The 14891-nt window shown below is 40.0% G+C and overlaps 1 protein-coding gene across 2 annotated transcripts in view; it reads left to right on the top strand.

Annotated features, from left to right (window-relative positions):
• The window catches only part of nkain2 (sodium/potassium transporting ATPase interacting 2), a 124157-nt gene that overhangs the window by 8461 nt on the left and 100805 nt on the right, over nt 1-14891 (top strand). The window lies entirely within an intron of this gene.

The raw sequence follows: 14891 nt of genomic DNA, 5'->3' as shown, positions 1-14891 counted from the left end.
GTTTAGAGGCTGAATTTCTAATTTATTTAGCAAAAACAATCAAAAGCTTGTTTTTAAGACATTAAAGGCCTGTTTAAAATAGGTCTTAGATGCCATAATAGGTCCCCTTTAAGGGGTTTTGAAACATTCCAGGCGGTCTGTACAGCTAGACTGAAAAAAAAAAGGAGCATTATGGCCAATCAGATGGTGTTTCAACCAACACTTTTGCGTAGAAAGTGTTGGTTGAGTAGAAAGTTCACACATGCAAACAAATACACGGAAACAATTAATGTCAGTAGTGACTCACCATCTGTGTGGATGGCTGAGGTCTTCGTTGCTATATCGGTCCGCGGTGCTCCCCAGCTGCTGTCACAAAAATGATGACTCAATCACCCGACAGTGTAACAGGCAACAGAGGCGCCGCTCCCCAACACCGCCTGCTTCAGCCGGGCCCGCGAAGACGGCTCGTGGGTGTTTAATGTTGACGGATCTTTAATTCTGTTGTTGGTGTTTACGTTAATTGAATTGAGTAAATGGAGTAAAATTATAGGCTTGTAATTCAGTGTAGTGATTAATTACATTGAGATGATAATTCATAATCCACTTGCAGAAGAGAGAATTAATCCTTTAAATGTAAAACAATGATTAAGTTGCTGTCAGGTGGTTATTTTGTGGCAGTCATGCTTAATTCCATTGCTAATTGTGACTTTTCTGAAAAGAATACCAAGAAATAACTAAACGTACAATAAATCGTTCAGTATATGTGCAAGACGAGGATCGTATATGTGCAGGAATAGTCTAGACGCAGTAGCTGTCAGCTATCTGAGCCTGAGTGTTTGTCTGTCTGGAGCAGTACATTCCAGTGACATTTCCACCACTGAGGGACATGATGAATAATTTACTTGTCGGAGGCTGTGACATGAATTGAGAAATGGTATCTCTGCATGTGTGCCGCGTGTTACCTGATTGCAAAACGGCGGTGACTCTGCAGTCACTCCAGCCCAGAACTCAGCACTTATCCAGTATGCACGTCTGAAAACAAAGCACAGATGAATAAAAGCTGATTTGGTGGATTTTTTTTTTTTTCCTTTTCTTGAAATGTTGAATACATTTCTTGAACATTACAGGAAAACATCATTTTCCGTGACCGGGGTTATAACAGGGAAATACCCCGATGACGTCTGTAGAATTGTTTTGCAGCTTACTGTAAATTAGTATGAGCTGTTGATTTAAATTTGGTGCTGCAACTTTGCATAATATGTTCTCTTACCTGGCTGAATTCTAGCTCAGCTTTCCATTTGGTTTTATCAGAGATGTTTGATCACAGTTATTTCACAATTGGCATCTATCTCATGCTGTGGTTGTCAAGGTTTTAAAGGAAATCCACTTTGAGATTGGTTTGAGTCAAAAGCAAACACATTCCTCTCTGGAAACTAGTGTAATCTTCAGACCTCTTTCTCCATTGCTACAGCTCAGTAACCCCCCCACACATTTTTCTGGTTTCACTGTGCCCCCTTTTCCTTCTCCGCTCAGAGGATCTTAGCGATCACACCTTGGCCACCAAATTCACTGGTGGTCCATTCAACGTGTCCAAACGGAGTCTGTGCACAAAACAAGATAATGCCTGTCAGTCTTGAGGAGGGACATGTAGTACCGACACCAGAACTCAAACCTTGAAACTTTCTGCCAGCTGTATTTCTGTTTTTCACGTTGTTCTTGTTGAGCAAGGCAAAATAATACCTTTCTGCTTTTCAGTTAAAAAAAAGAGCTCGACAAAAGCTGGCTTAATCAAATAATAGAAAGAAAAAATGGCCACATAAAGTAGACACTTTAATATAAAAGATGTAATTGAAAGAGATCCAGTACAGCAGAGTGAATTATCAAAGATGTCATTTGATAATGAAGTACTGTTTATTGATTCAGAGCGTCCACTAATGCATTGACATGCAAGTAAATGCTCCACTTTAAAATTGCTGGCAACTGACAGAAAATTTGATCTCTTTTATTTTTTTCATCATTAATACAAAAATGTCTGAAATAAAGACTCAACAAAAAACAAAATGCAGAGTGTTGTTTCACTTAGTAGAGTTGCAACAACACTTCAACTGGACCCCCTCTGGCAGTATATGCAAATGGTTGTGCAAGTTTTTCAACAACTTTCTTTTATTCAAAATCTTTTATGAAGCAGGGTTCACACATAAGGATTATTAAAAAATTACATCTACATTTACATCTGAAGAAATTTTTTCTTTGTAGACCCCACACATGAAGATAAAAAAAATCGGGCATGTAACGCGTGTGTTGTAGTCCAATAATCTCAGCACATCACACGATTTTGTCCTGCAGCCGCCAGGAATCTCATCCTCCAAGCCAGAAATCTTGTGTTATCAAATAGGATCTAAGAAAAACAAAGACGAAGAAACAAAGCAACAGCCATAAAGACCGGAGAACACAACACGATGGAAGGAGACATACAAGACGAGGAAATGGTGGGGGTCTTGGGAATGTTGTGTCCGAAATCCAGAATAAAAAAAAAAAGACTGGAAAAATCCTGGAGTCTACTAAGCGAGCTCGAGGCGAGTTGTTGTCAAATATATGTGGCAACATCAATAAAGACATTGTGCACATTCGGCTGTGTTAATGCCATTTTTTTTTTTTTATGTTAACAGATAACTGACTGTTAACTGGCTAGATTCTGTTCCACGTCACAATCGTTGTCAGCTGCCCCCCACACACACGAGGATTTGGATTTAATACTGCAATTGTCGGTACCAACTCGTTTCAGAGCTGATTATGGGAATATTTTCCCTCTTAACACACCTCAGACCATAGGGTAATCTGATAGGATAATCTTATAAGATTTAAGATAATCAGTAGTTGGTGTGGAAGAAGAAAAACAGCCCGATAATCTTTATGTGTGTAACCCGCTTAAGATGCTATGAACACTCGGACCCACATGTTGTTAAATCTGGTGGATTTCAATTCTTTTTTTTTTTTGTACAGTATTTGTTTTGCTGAAACTCTTACTGCTGTAGCAGTACATAATGGTAATTTAACTAAGTGGAGTCCAGTTTGGTCTTAAATCATTAGATTTTTGAAATCACATCTCGGACCAAAACTGCACGACATGAAGTGCGATTAACGCTTGAATAAAAAGTAAAACAAAACAACAAAAACAAAATCCTCTTTGAAATGACACAACAATTAATTTCCAAAGGGGCATTTTTATGTATAACTCATCTGGTTTATTGATGAATTGATCTTGATTATTTTGTAATCAAATAACAGGACGTATTATTTGAAAGAAAAAGGAAACTGGGAAACCCTTTCATCCTGTTGCGGCTCTGCATTTGTTGTGTGAGTTGTGCTTGTTTTGGTCTCCGGATCATAACGGCCCTTAAGGACAGGCTGCAGAAATAAATCCAAATTCATCCTCAAAAGTGACAAAACACTCGTGGAAATTACTTGAAACTCATCTGCTGCAAACAGATCATCATCATTAGCTGCAAACTATATATAGTTCAATTTTGGCATCAGTTTCTGCAAAAAACTATCTTTCTGATCTCTTATTGGCCAAAACAGGATCGTTCTAACATCATATAAGCTGTTTTATTTTAATGCTTACTTGTTTGCATGAAGCAATGATACAATTTGGCTCACAGCTGTGCACTTTGTTCCAAAGTCACACTATTTTGAAGTCCAGTCTGCATGGATTAAAAGTGGTTATAAAATGGTTGGAATAAATTGAATAATAAAATGAACGAGATGACCTACTTGAAACATTTGTTTGTGCTTGCACTTGTTATTCATCACTACTAATACTACAATCCATCATCATCCAACGGTTCCAACTCCTTCATTTGCAAAAGTCACTTTACAATTGATGTGCGTGCTGCATTCAATATTGTACTGAGATTGAGTCAATTTGCGCATACGGTTATAGACTTTGTGTTAATCTCCTTTATTTGTGGAGAAACTAGTCACAACATGTTGATTTTCTGACTCATATGAATCCATGAGGTCAAAGCCAGTGTTTTCTCGCTGCATCCATGGCAGTTAACGTCCTCAATCAACTCATCTGAAGCCGACTGTGGTTGAATTATTGTAAATCACTGTTGCAATGTCGGAGAAATATTTCTGCTACAGTAATTATATCTACACTGTTTGAACTCTCCCCAAGTAATTACACTCCTATCAACGGTCAGCTTCACTTAGAGATCTCTGGGTATTTTGCTCTGAGCTGCAAAACAAATTACCTAAGGTTCAACAAAGGATCAGCTTTGTTCTTGCTAACAGATACTTTTAATTACTCAGTTGGAACATCTGCTTCCTTTACTTAAGGGTACCAAGAGTGAATGAAACCATTTCTTCCTTTCTTAGTTCTTAGCATTGATTTTTGTCTTCCATGCTTTCTTGCTTCTGCAAATGCTTAATTGTTTTTATGGTTGCTTGCACCCCCCCCAAATCAATACTCAAATTAAAAATCTAATGCTTTAACATCTAGAATCTCTAGAGTTGTGATAAATAGAAGTGTGACTTTAGTTAAAGGGGAAAATGTTGGAAAGTTATGTGGTTCTATTTGTTGTGACAGGGAAAAAAATCATTCAGAAGTTTATCGAAAAGACTGTCCTAAAGAAGAATATAGTTTTACTCTGGTTAAAGACTACAGAACACACAAAAGTGATGAACAATCTCTCTTATAACCCTCTCTCATGGATCTGCAATGCCATCTGATTCATCTGGATATTTGACACTTGCCCTATGCCCCTGGTATCATATTTATGTTCATTACTCATTTTGACAACAGAGCAGTGTCCTTTCATGCCAGATTATGATCTGTTAGCATTTAATGATTTCCATGCATTAGTATAAAAATCATTATTTCTTACATATTTTATATGCACTGTATATTTCATATATGAGGCAGCAGTGCTTAGCTCTAGCCTAAGGGGCCAAACCCATTCACTTCACAAAACCAAAGTGGGTCTGGTACCCCTTCCCACTATATCCACTGATTTAGAATGTACTAAACTAGTTTTTGTCAGTTAGGGGTGCAGATTTTAGTAATGACTCATTCATTAGTGTCCAAGAGCTGCTATTCAAAACAACCAAGGTAGCTACAGAATTGCTAATAACACCTTGGATCAACACAAACGACATTACTGCAAGGCATTTGAATATCTTTTGTTGACATGAATCTGGCTTTCCTTATAATTTATAAGAATATAATTAGTTTTGGAGCCAATTGACCAAAAATAATGGAAGTTTGACATGATGACGGATTAAATGAAATTGTAGGACTTCACCAAATTTCTTCAAAGTGAAAATTCACTACGATCCTTTGGCTTCCTAAGTCTGAAAAATATTGATACACTGAATAGGACTGTATTGATTTGGATTATTATTGGACTGTATTTAACCGAATTTGAATTCAACTCGTCTACTTTTTGTGAAATATCACCAGAGACATTTGTTAAGAACTTGCAGAATATACTGTACATAAACTGGACTGAAATAAAATTAAACCTTAGGAGGACATAGATGGTCCAACAATCGTCCATTACTAGGAATCATAACCTTACAGATCAAGTATTTCATACCTTTTCCACTTCTTTCTTTGGAAAGCATTCTTGATAAACTGCAATTTTCCAAATATGTTGTTTTTATAATTTAAACAATTAAAGTTCCTCTCTCAGTTCAGATGTTTGAATGCCGTGTAAAAGCAGCTAGAGTCTCAGAAAGGGTATGAAATCATGATACAGTATATTTTCACTGTCACCATAACACAGTTTGTGAAACTGTGGAGGAGTGCAATCAGTAAAAAATTGAATCTTTTTGTTCAAGTTAGAAATGCTGACTCAATCTGTATTCCTCCACAGCTCAGTGGAGGCTTTAAATTGATCCCTTTCGCAGTTGGATTATTTCTTATATACATGTACTGTCAGTGATCCTAACATGCACATTGTTAAATAGCCATATAAATCTTTGTTGTTCATGTGGAACAACGCTGTAATGTAGAACAAAATGTCATCTAATGTCAGTTTTACCTTAAAAGATTTTGGTCCGCTCTGTATTTTGCTGCTCTTTGTTAAAGGCGTTTCTCTTAAAGAGGACCTATTATGAAAAACACTTTTTCTCTTGCTTTAACATATATAAAGTGGTCTCCCCCTCAGCCTGCCAACTCAGAGAAGGAGGAAAGCATCCAAATTCTGCAGTGTCTGTACAGCCGCCCGGATGAGCCATCCAGTGTGATGTGGCTTCTATGAGCCGTTCAGATTCTGTTCGTTACGTAACGACGGGAGCGATGTGTGAAACCACGCCCACAACTAACTCTGGCCGGAACAACAACAACAACCCTGCCCGTATATATGTCCGCCGGCCGGAGCTTCCGCCATTTTCTGTGCGTCATTCAGACAGCCAATCAGCACAGTGCCTCATTATCATAGACGCCCACCCACTCAGAATCCCGCATAGATACCGGTAATGAGGTTGGAGAATGGGAAGATAAAGACATGGCTCAGAGGCTGAATTTCTAATTTATTTAGCAAAAAAAATCAAAAGCTTGTTTTTAACCCTGCGTTCACACTGAAAGCGTCACGGGCGTCCCGACGCCAGCATCTCGCCGCTTGTTGGATTCACACTGAAAGAGGCAGGTACTGTTGACGCCTGCAGTGGGCGGGGCTAAAGCTGCGCTGCAGAACTGGAGGGAACAGTGGGAACAGCCTACACATATAGCGTACACATCTTCAGTTTCCTATTTCACCATAAATCACACTTTGGGACGCCTGCTTTATATTTTAGCGTTAATTTCCGCGTAGATAAGAGTGAGTTTGATGCTCCTTAACAAGTTTGGTCCGCGGAACAACATCAACCATCATCAGCGAGCTCTTGCTCCCGGGAACCATAAATCCGCCTAGGCTGATTTATGGTTCTGCGTCACACCAACGCAGAACCGACGGCCTAGGGTACGCGGCGACGCGCACCATACTGCGACCCTACGCCGTCGGCTACGCCGTCGATTTAACGCGGAACCATAATTCAGGCGAAGCTGCAGTCTGTCTGCGCTGATCACTGACAACCGGGTCGGAGCGGATTTGGTCATGATGTTTAACCTGTGTTTTGTGATTAATAAGCAAGGTTTTTAATTATTTTTCGTTGGTTCAATGTAGCAAATAAAATCTTTGGGACCATCCAGCTCCTCACCCATCAGATACGTGTTTCACATGATCAGTTCAGGTAAAACGGCAGTCAAACCAGCAAATATGTCAGTTTGCTGGATGAAATATATTAATTCCTGATAGAATAAGTTTGTTAGTGCACACTTCTGCTCCTGTACGCATGTGAATGAGTATACGTTTGTGTGTACATGAAAGTACAATCTGCATTGAGGCTTCTCGCTTCGGGAATCCCGGTCTGTGATTGGACGACGCCTCGGCGTCGCTGCTGCTCATTTGCATAAAGTTCAGATTTTTCAACTTCAAATTGACGCGCCGCCTCCGCCGCCCCCGCCGCCCCTGCCGCCCCTGCCGCCCCTGCCGCCCCTGCCGCTCCCGCCGCTTCATTGTTTTCATAAACAATGAATGGCAGCCAGACGCCTATGACGCCCATGACGCTTTCAGTGTGAACGCAGGGTAAGACATGCAATGCCTGTTTAAAATAGGTATTAGATTCCATAATAGGTCCCCTTTAAGAATCCACCAAAAGTCTTCTGCTGGGTTCAAGCTTTCGTGGTTTTGTATTTACAAACTCTTGGGAAATGTGGGTGGTCTGCTGTTGGATGTTATCCTGGAATCTTCTTCCTCTGTCAAGAATCATCTTGTCAGCCAGTGTTTTGATACAGTCACAAGAAAATCAAAGGACATAAGAATGTACTCAAAGGGGACCTATCAGAGAGAGGGTGGAGTCAGCTGGTGTGGCTGACTCCACCCCCTAAATCGTGCCTATGAACAGAACTGTATATGAGTTGCAAAAGATTGCTATGGTGTAAGATCTTTATGTATTTTTTTATGTATTTAACATTGTTTTTTTTTTTCACCAAGACATACCACAGAAATTTCCTTCCGACTTCAAGAAATTGGGTCAACTTTTGAAGGGAAAACAATGGTTTTAGTCCGGGATGCCACACATAGAGAGTGTGCTTCTGCTTTCTTAAGCTTCCACGGAAAATATGATTTCCATTTACAACCTGTTTGCCAAGTCTGAAGCACATAGAACCCTATTTATAGAGCTAGATTGTGAAAGTACTGTATTGTCTGTGGTGTTACTTTAGAAAGAGGTTCACCTCAGCTTTAGTTTGTGCTATAATGGCTCTTCCCACACTAGCTGATTATTTCATGTGTCATTATAGGTTTTTGGTCGGTTACAGATCCTCCTTTTATTATCCTTTTCACATTATTCGCAGTCATTTTTTGCTCTGTTCCTCTTTTTTTTGTTGAGCCAAGAAAGAAAGATTTCCTACAACATTTTTTTTCTTCCAGGTACAGATTCTATTTTCTGGAGTTTGGATATCAGCTGGTATTGGGTACCAATCTGCTCTCATTTTAGATGTTTTTCCTTCATTTTTTAAAATTGTTTACTATGAACTTTGAAAGACCAGGGGCCTCATTTATAAAGCTTGCTTGCGCACAAAACAGGGCTTGTAAGATGCGCACGCCACCTTCTACGCAAAGTTTGGGATTAAAAAAAAAAAAAAAACGAAAAATGTGTGTATCTTTACGCCAACCCTGACCCTCGCGCACAAACATTTTGAAGATATGGGGAACTGGCGACTGGCGAGCCCCTAAAGGGACACAGATTTTTTTTATATATATAATGAGTTTTACGTGTGCGCGTGAAACCTTTAAGGCTGATTCATGGTTCTGCGTTACACAAACGTGGGCGCACGTGCACTTTTAGTATGAATCCTACACACTCTTTTATAAATGAGGCTCCAGATGATCATCAAGAGAGCATCATTCAAAGATCTCTTGGACAGAACACCTTCAATTAACTATACTGCAGCTCCAAATGTTTAATTAAAATTTGACATTTTCAATTATCGACATGGGGCAGTCACCCTAAACAATGAATTCTGCAGTTTTGTCCATTATTGCTGTGGCTTTCTGACTTCTTTGGGGGAATTTCACTCATTCCTGCAAAGCGAACTCCAGAGTTTAATTTCTGTGGTTCCTTTATTTGAGTCAATAAAGTTCTAATGCTCTTTCACCTAATGGATCCTTAAATGCTTAATAATATTGCTTTTGTAACATTTAGCTCAATAACACGTTTGCCTGCAGCTTTCAGGCTCATTTCTGCCACCTGGATTGACGTGAGGACTCAACTTTTTTAAATAGTGACGAATACAAACACTGTTACACCCTTAATTGCACATCACAGTCTGCTTGTTACGGCTCAAAAAGACAGAGAACCCAAAAGCACAACACCAAACAGAGTATCAGAGTTCAAAAAGGCTTTAATCAGGTCAAATGTAGGCAGGAGTCAAAAAAACAGGCAGACAGGCAGACAAACCAAAGGGAGCAGGCAAAAATCTAAAAACCGGGAATCAGGCAAAGTAGCAGGCAGGCAGAAACAGACAGACTAAGGAACGCTGGAAAGCTAGGCATGAACACTAGCCAACCTGGCAGAGGGCATGTGGAAGTGGGCCGGTATATAAAGGGGAACTGATGACAATGGAAACCAGGTGTGGAGATGGGCGGGGAAGCACAGGTGAGGGGAATGAGTAGATTGTCTGGCTGATGAGGGTGGCAGGATCTGAAATGACAGGAGAGTGAGTGATCAAGTAAAAAACATTTTCCAAACTGAGAAACCATGACACTGCTGTTTCAAAACAGGAAGTTGCAAGGCAGAATTGCATAACTTCCTGTGCCAGCCTTCAGAGCAACAAAGGCAAATTGGGAGTTGGTTTACATAATATATGTAATATAGATTTTTTATATCTGTTTTTATTAATGACATGGCAACAGTTGGTTCATCGATGTAAATAGTAGCAGAATCTGAAACCCCGGACTATACAAGTGTTTCAGAACTGGAACAACTCAACTTGAAGATAGACAACCCATATGTCCAAATTAAAAATCTTCTGACGTTCACTGTTCCTTTTTTTGTGTTCATGCTGTTAGGATAATTGCACACCACACGTTTTACTTTCTGTAATAAGTTTTTCTCATTTTTGTGACAGTGATCAGAAGTCAATGTGCTTTTATTTCAGCAAGTTTCCATTTTAAGCCTTGTGTTTTCAATATGATGGAGGCATTTTTAATTATAGAAGCTGGATATTTCCCCCTTAACATTCATTTTTGTACATTTTTATGCACACAAGCTTACTCCTTATAATCCTTGACGCACAGAGTCAAATATTTTATTATTCAGTTTGAGCTTATCTTTCACAGAGAGTTCACAGAGAGTTCCCATCCAAGCTAAAGAAATGCCTTAACGCTCAGTCACCTCATATTGTCTGTGCAGAAAACCAACTACATATTCCAGGCAAAACTCCCTAATTGCAAGTCATTAGTGTCCACTACTTCTTTTGATATATGTTTCAATTGTTGGGACAAATCTTGGAACTGTGGCCGTTCTGTTTAATCTTGCTAGAAAAAGCAATGTATCAAAGATAATATGCAGAAAAGCAAATTTAGTAGCTCTGAGCTCAGACAATAAAACTGGGCTGAAAATGCAATAACATTTATCTAAAGTTTCTGTTCAGCGAACACATTTATGCAAGAGCTCCTGGTAGAAATAAACAAACATAAAAGAAAAAAAAAAAAGAAAATGTTTTAACAAACAGTTTAAATCTTCAGAAGCTTTCATTTGAAATCGTAGTAGAGAACGAGACTGACAAAAGCTGCCGCAGCGAGGCACATTTGATTGATCGTATCTTCAGACCAAACTGGTTGCCAGTTCCGGTCTTCCGACATCATCCTCCAGAGTCCCGACCCCATCTTTGAAAATCGCCACTGTTTTCATATCAACGCGCAGCTGTGGTGAGTGGCAGGAAAGTGAGGCGACAACATGCAGCAGAGGTCATCTGGTGGATATTTGAGTGTGAGATAACACAGGCGTGTCGGGCCCAGCTGAGCTGCTGAGATGAGAATCGACGATGCTGGAAGCTGACCTTGTGTGTGACCATCGCTGATGGATGAGCTGAGATGCTGTTGGTCGAATGCCGCCTCACTTTTTACACACTAGCAGACAGGAAAAGACATTGCAAAGAGGCAGACAGACTGTTGTTTTCCTTTCTGTTTTATTTTAAACCACCTCAAACTGGTTGGTGCTCACTTTCAGTTTGTTGCTGCTCCTGTTTTGTTATTTACCCCTCAAGGTGAGCTACTCCTATTGTTAAGAGCTCATATCCTATTGAAGCAGATGCTGCTTTTGTTGTCGCACTGTATCCTGATAGTCCACTTGCACAGTAGTTTTGATCTCATTGTAATACATGTGTGCTTGAATGATAATAGCGTGATTGCAAAGCAATGCCCTGAGCTTAATTTCACATGATAAAAAGAAATCAAAGGGACTATTGTCAGATGGACATCCAGCTATTTTGAGAGAAAGGAGTCATATTTTCCAAAGGCCACTGATAGTTTGATGAGTTTAAATGGTTTTGGGTGAAAGTTGTTCGTCTCAAAGGAAAAGTCATGAACACAAGAGATAAATGAGGTGCAGGGTTTTCCAGGTGGGACTAGGGATGCAATTTTGTTTTTGACGTTTTTATGGATGTTTAATTCAGTTATCTATTCCCTCTTACCAATAACCTTATTCCTATAATACACAATCTGATAGGTCAAAAACAGTTTTGTGTGAAAACAAAAACATACCGTCATACATGTATTTTTTCTCTCTCTATGATTGTTGTCCCTGTTGCCTTGTAATTCGTCCCTGAGTCTCTCGCTCAGGTTGGTTCTCTCTTTCGTTCTCCCTTTCACTGCTCTGCACAGTCTCTCACGGGCCATTTGAGTTGCTCAGGGAGCTGTGAAAACGATGTCTGTGTGTCTTTGAGTCTGCATCCTGTAGGGACCTCTTTTGTGTGGTTGCTGGCCTGTGTGTGTGTGTGTGTGTGTGTGTGTGTGTGTGTGTGTGTGTGTGTGTGTGTGTGTGTGTGTGTGTGTGTGTGTGTGTGTGTGTGTGTGTGTGTGTGTGTGTGTGTGTGTGTGTGTGTGTGTGTTCCCATGCAGGGACAACGGAGGTTGTGGAGCGTGTTAAGTCTTGCCGGAGAAGCCCTTCGACTGGGATAAGGAGCCAAGGGATTCAGGAGGGAGAGCAGGAAGAAGGAATGGTTGGATAAATAGAGGACAGATGAGTGTGTGCGCATGTGTGTGTGTGTGTGTGTGGGGGGGGGGTGTGGATCAATACTGGGATGCAGGGTTTGAGATTTGGATGAATGAATGGGGAGAGGTCTGGGGGAGATGAATTGGGGAAACAGGGGAGGGGCGGAGGATAACAAGAGAGGACGGATCAATGATGGATACATGGCCGAGATATATGGATGGAGAAATGATTAATGCGTGGATGGGTCGTTTTACAGTGCAGAGTTAGCAATAACAACCAGAAATGGCAGACACTGAAGAGAACACAATATGTCGTGGGACCATTTTTTAATCTGAGGCAAATGTCTTACACTTGCGATAGTCTGATGTCACTACATCACAACCCTGAGCTAAATAAGGCCGAAAATCTATAAGAGCTTATTCATGCAGCACTTCACAACCAACTTGATCCAAACAGCTCCAACTGAATGACCAACAAGGGGAAAAGTATTGGCTGAGAATCATCAAGTATAGTGTCACCGTCGGGAATAATTTCATGTATTTATTCTTTTACTCAACTCATGGGCTGTTCTAGGGACAGGACAATAGGGGCACTGGATCCAGCTGAAATCTGATTGGTCCTCTGAAGGGCATCAGTCCTGCAAAGGCTGATCACAGGATACAATTCCATGCTCAGTCAATGGTACTAATATGCCAATTAGGAATGTCTGCCAATAATTATTGAAGATTACGGAAGAAGAGGAATTGAAAGTGAGTGAGTTCGATTTGTACTTGGAATTCAGAATTTCTTAGTTCCAAATCAGAAGTTTCAACTTGAAGTTGGAATTCAAAGTCAGAAAGTTGGAGAAACTTCACCTACTCCGACTCCAGAATCCACAGTGGACGCTACTCGCAAAGTAAACACTAAATTTTTCTGTCCATAACAGTTCTGCCTTACTTTGTTCACATTAAGTCAAACATACACATAAAACCGTACACATTTTTTAAATTGATGTGTTGCTCCATTGTTTGTATGCTAAATGCTGCATAGAGCGTTGTTATGAATTCATATTTGAAATGTGTCTTTCCAAAAAAAGGATTGCAATGATGTTAGACAAATACTTGACCCTGTGTGAGAAATGTGTCCCTTTATGGCCCCTTAGAAAAATCTTAGATCTGCCTCTGACTTAAGTGGATTTGCGTGGATGTTAGAAGCAAAATGAATATCTAATACAGAAATTAAAAGCAGTTGTGTTCATGATGCGATGGACTGTAATTATTCATTCATTTAGTGTCAGATATGGTTTTCTTTCAAATGTATTTGATTTATCGTACCACTGGGTGGCCTATACATTTCACAAAGGGAACCATTTAGCCATGTTCTCATTCTAATGCATCATTAGCTGGATTCACACATGGACTTATTTCAGCAGAGTCGGCTCCAACGGCCGTCACACATTTATATGCAACGTGATGTTATCCTGATATAGACATATAACTGCACTGTAACAGATGGATTGTGAGACATTATCTTTACTTTCTTTACTGCATCTAGCCAGGTCAAGTCCACACAAAAGCCCAAGTAGCCTGATTCAAAAGTTTGAATTCCCACACACAGCTTTTCATCATTTTCAGGGGGATAACACAATTATTCACCGTGTATGAGTAAATTAATCAGAAATTGGATGTTCTCAAGTTCAACTGCTTGAAAGCTGCAAGGTCTGAGTCCCGTACCCTCAACATTGGAGTTTATCACTTCTTCAGTCTGCTGTATTATGTGTTGAACCCCATATTTATTGCCTTCATCATGGTGGCCTTTATAAGTCTTTCTCACTTGAACTGAGATATACGGTGCTTTGCGAATTTCAAACCAACACTCTCATTCTTCTTGGAAGGCCACGGTGCTTTTGCACGTGAGGGCTGTAGCACTTTTTGTCATCTGGCATTTATAGATTTTTAGATGTGCAGATGGGTTTGACAATGTTGCTTTATGAGTTAACATTATAAAATGTTACAAGGGATTAAGTTTCTCATGGAACCGATTATTGAAAATGACATTTGCAGTCATTTTGCTGCATTAGCATTCAGCGGTGTCCTGCTCATTATTTTCCTACAGACAAAAATCCTGAGCAGAAGATTGATGGTCGATTTGCATTTCCATATCTCTTATTATCTGTTAACATTTGAAAAGGTTTGTATTGATGAATATTGAACCCAGCAATAAAGTAGAGCTGTGTCCAAAATAGACATGAAAGAGTATAGACAGATCTCTGCTGTAGTGAGTTTTACGGGTTTTCCGAAGACGGTTCCTTTATGCACCACTTAACTAATTAACTGTCTAACTTATTATTTTCAAGGCTATTTGAAAATGTCCCCGTTCCACCTTCAGCTGCCTCTGTCTGCTACAGGAATCGCTCGTTTTGACCTATCACAAAAGTCTCTCGTAAAGAGATGTGATGTGGCTCACTGACAGCTGAAAGTGAATGTCATGGTGAAATAATAAGACCAAAGGTCATTGCCTGACAAAGGATGTGAATGACCTTTTATAGATTTCTCTGCTGATGATTTACCATCACTTGGTCATTAGTCGGGCAGCAAAGTGGCGCTTCGCTGGATGAAGGTTCACCGGTCAGCCCGGACTTTTATGTGTGAGGTCAGCCTAATCTCCTT

This window comes from Cololabis saira, chromosome 18 (genome assembly GCF_033807715.1).
Source record: "Cololabis saira isolate AMF1-May2022 chromosome 18, fColSai1.1, whole genome shotgun sequence".
Classification (NCBI taxonomy): domain Eukaryota; kingdom Metazoa; phylum Chordata; class Actinopteri; order Beloniformes; family Belonidae; genus Cololabis; species Cololabis saira.
The sequence above is the reverse complement of the archived record's forward strand: the minus strand, read 5'-3'. Positions and strand labels throughout refer to the sequence as shown.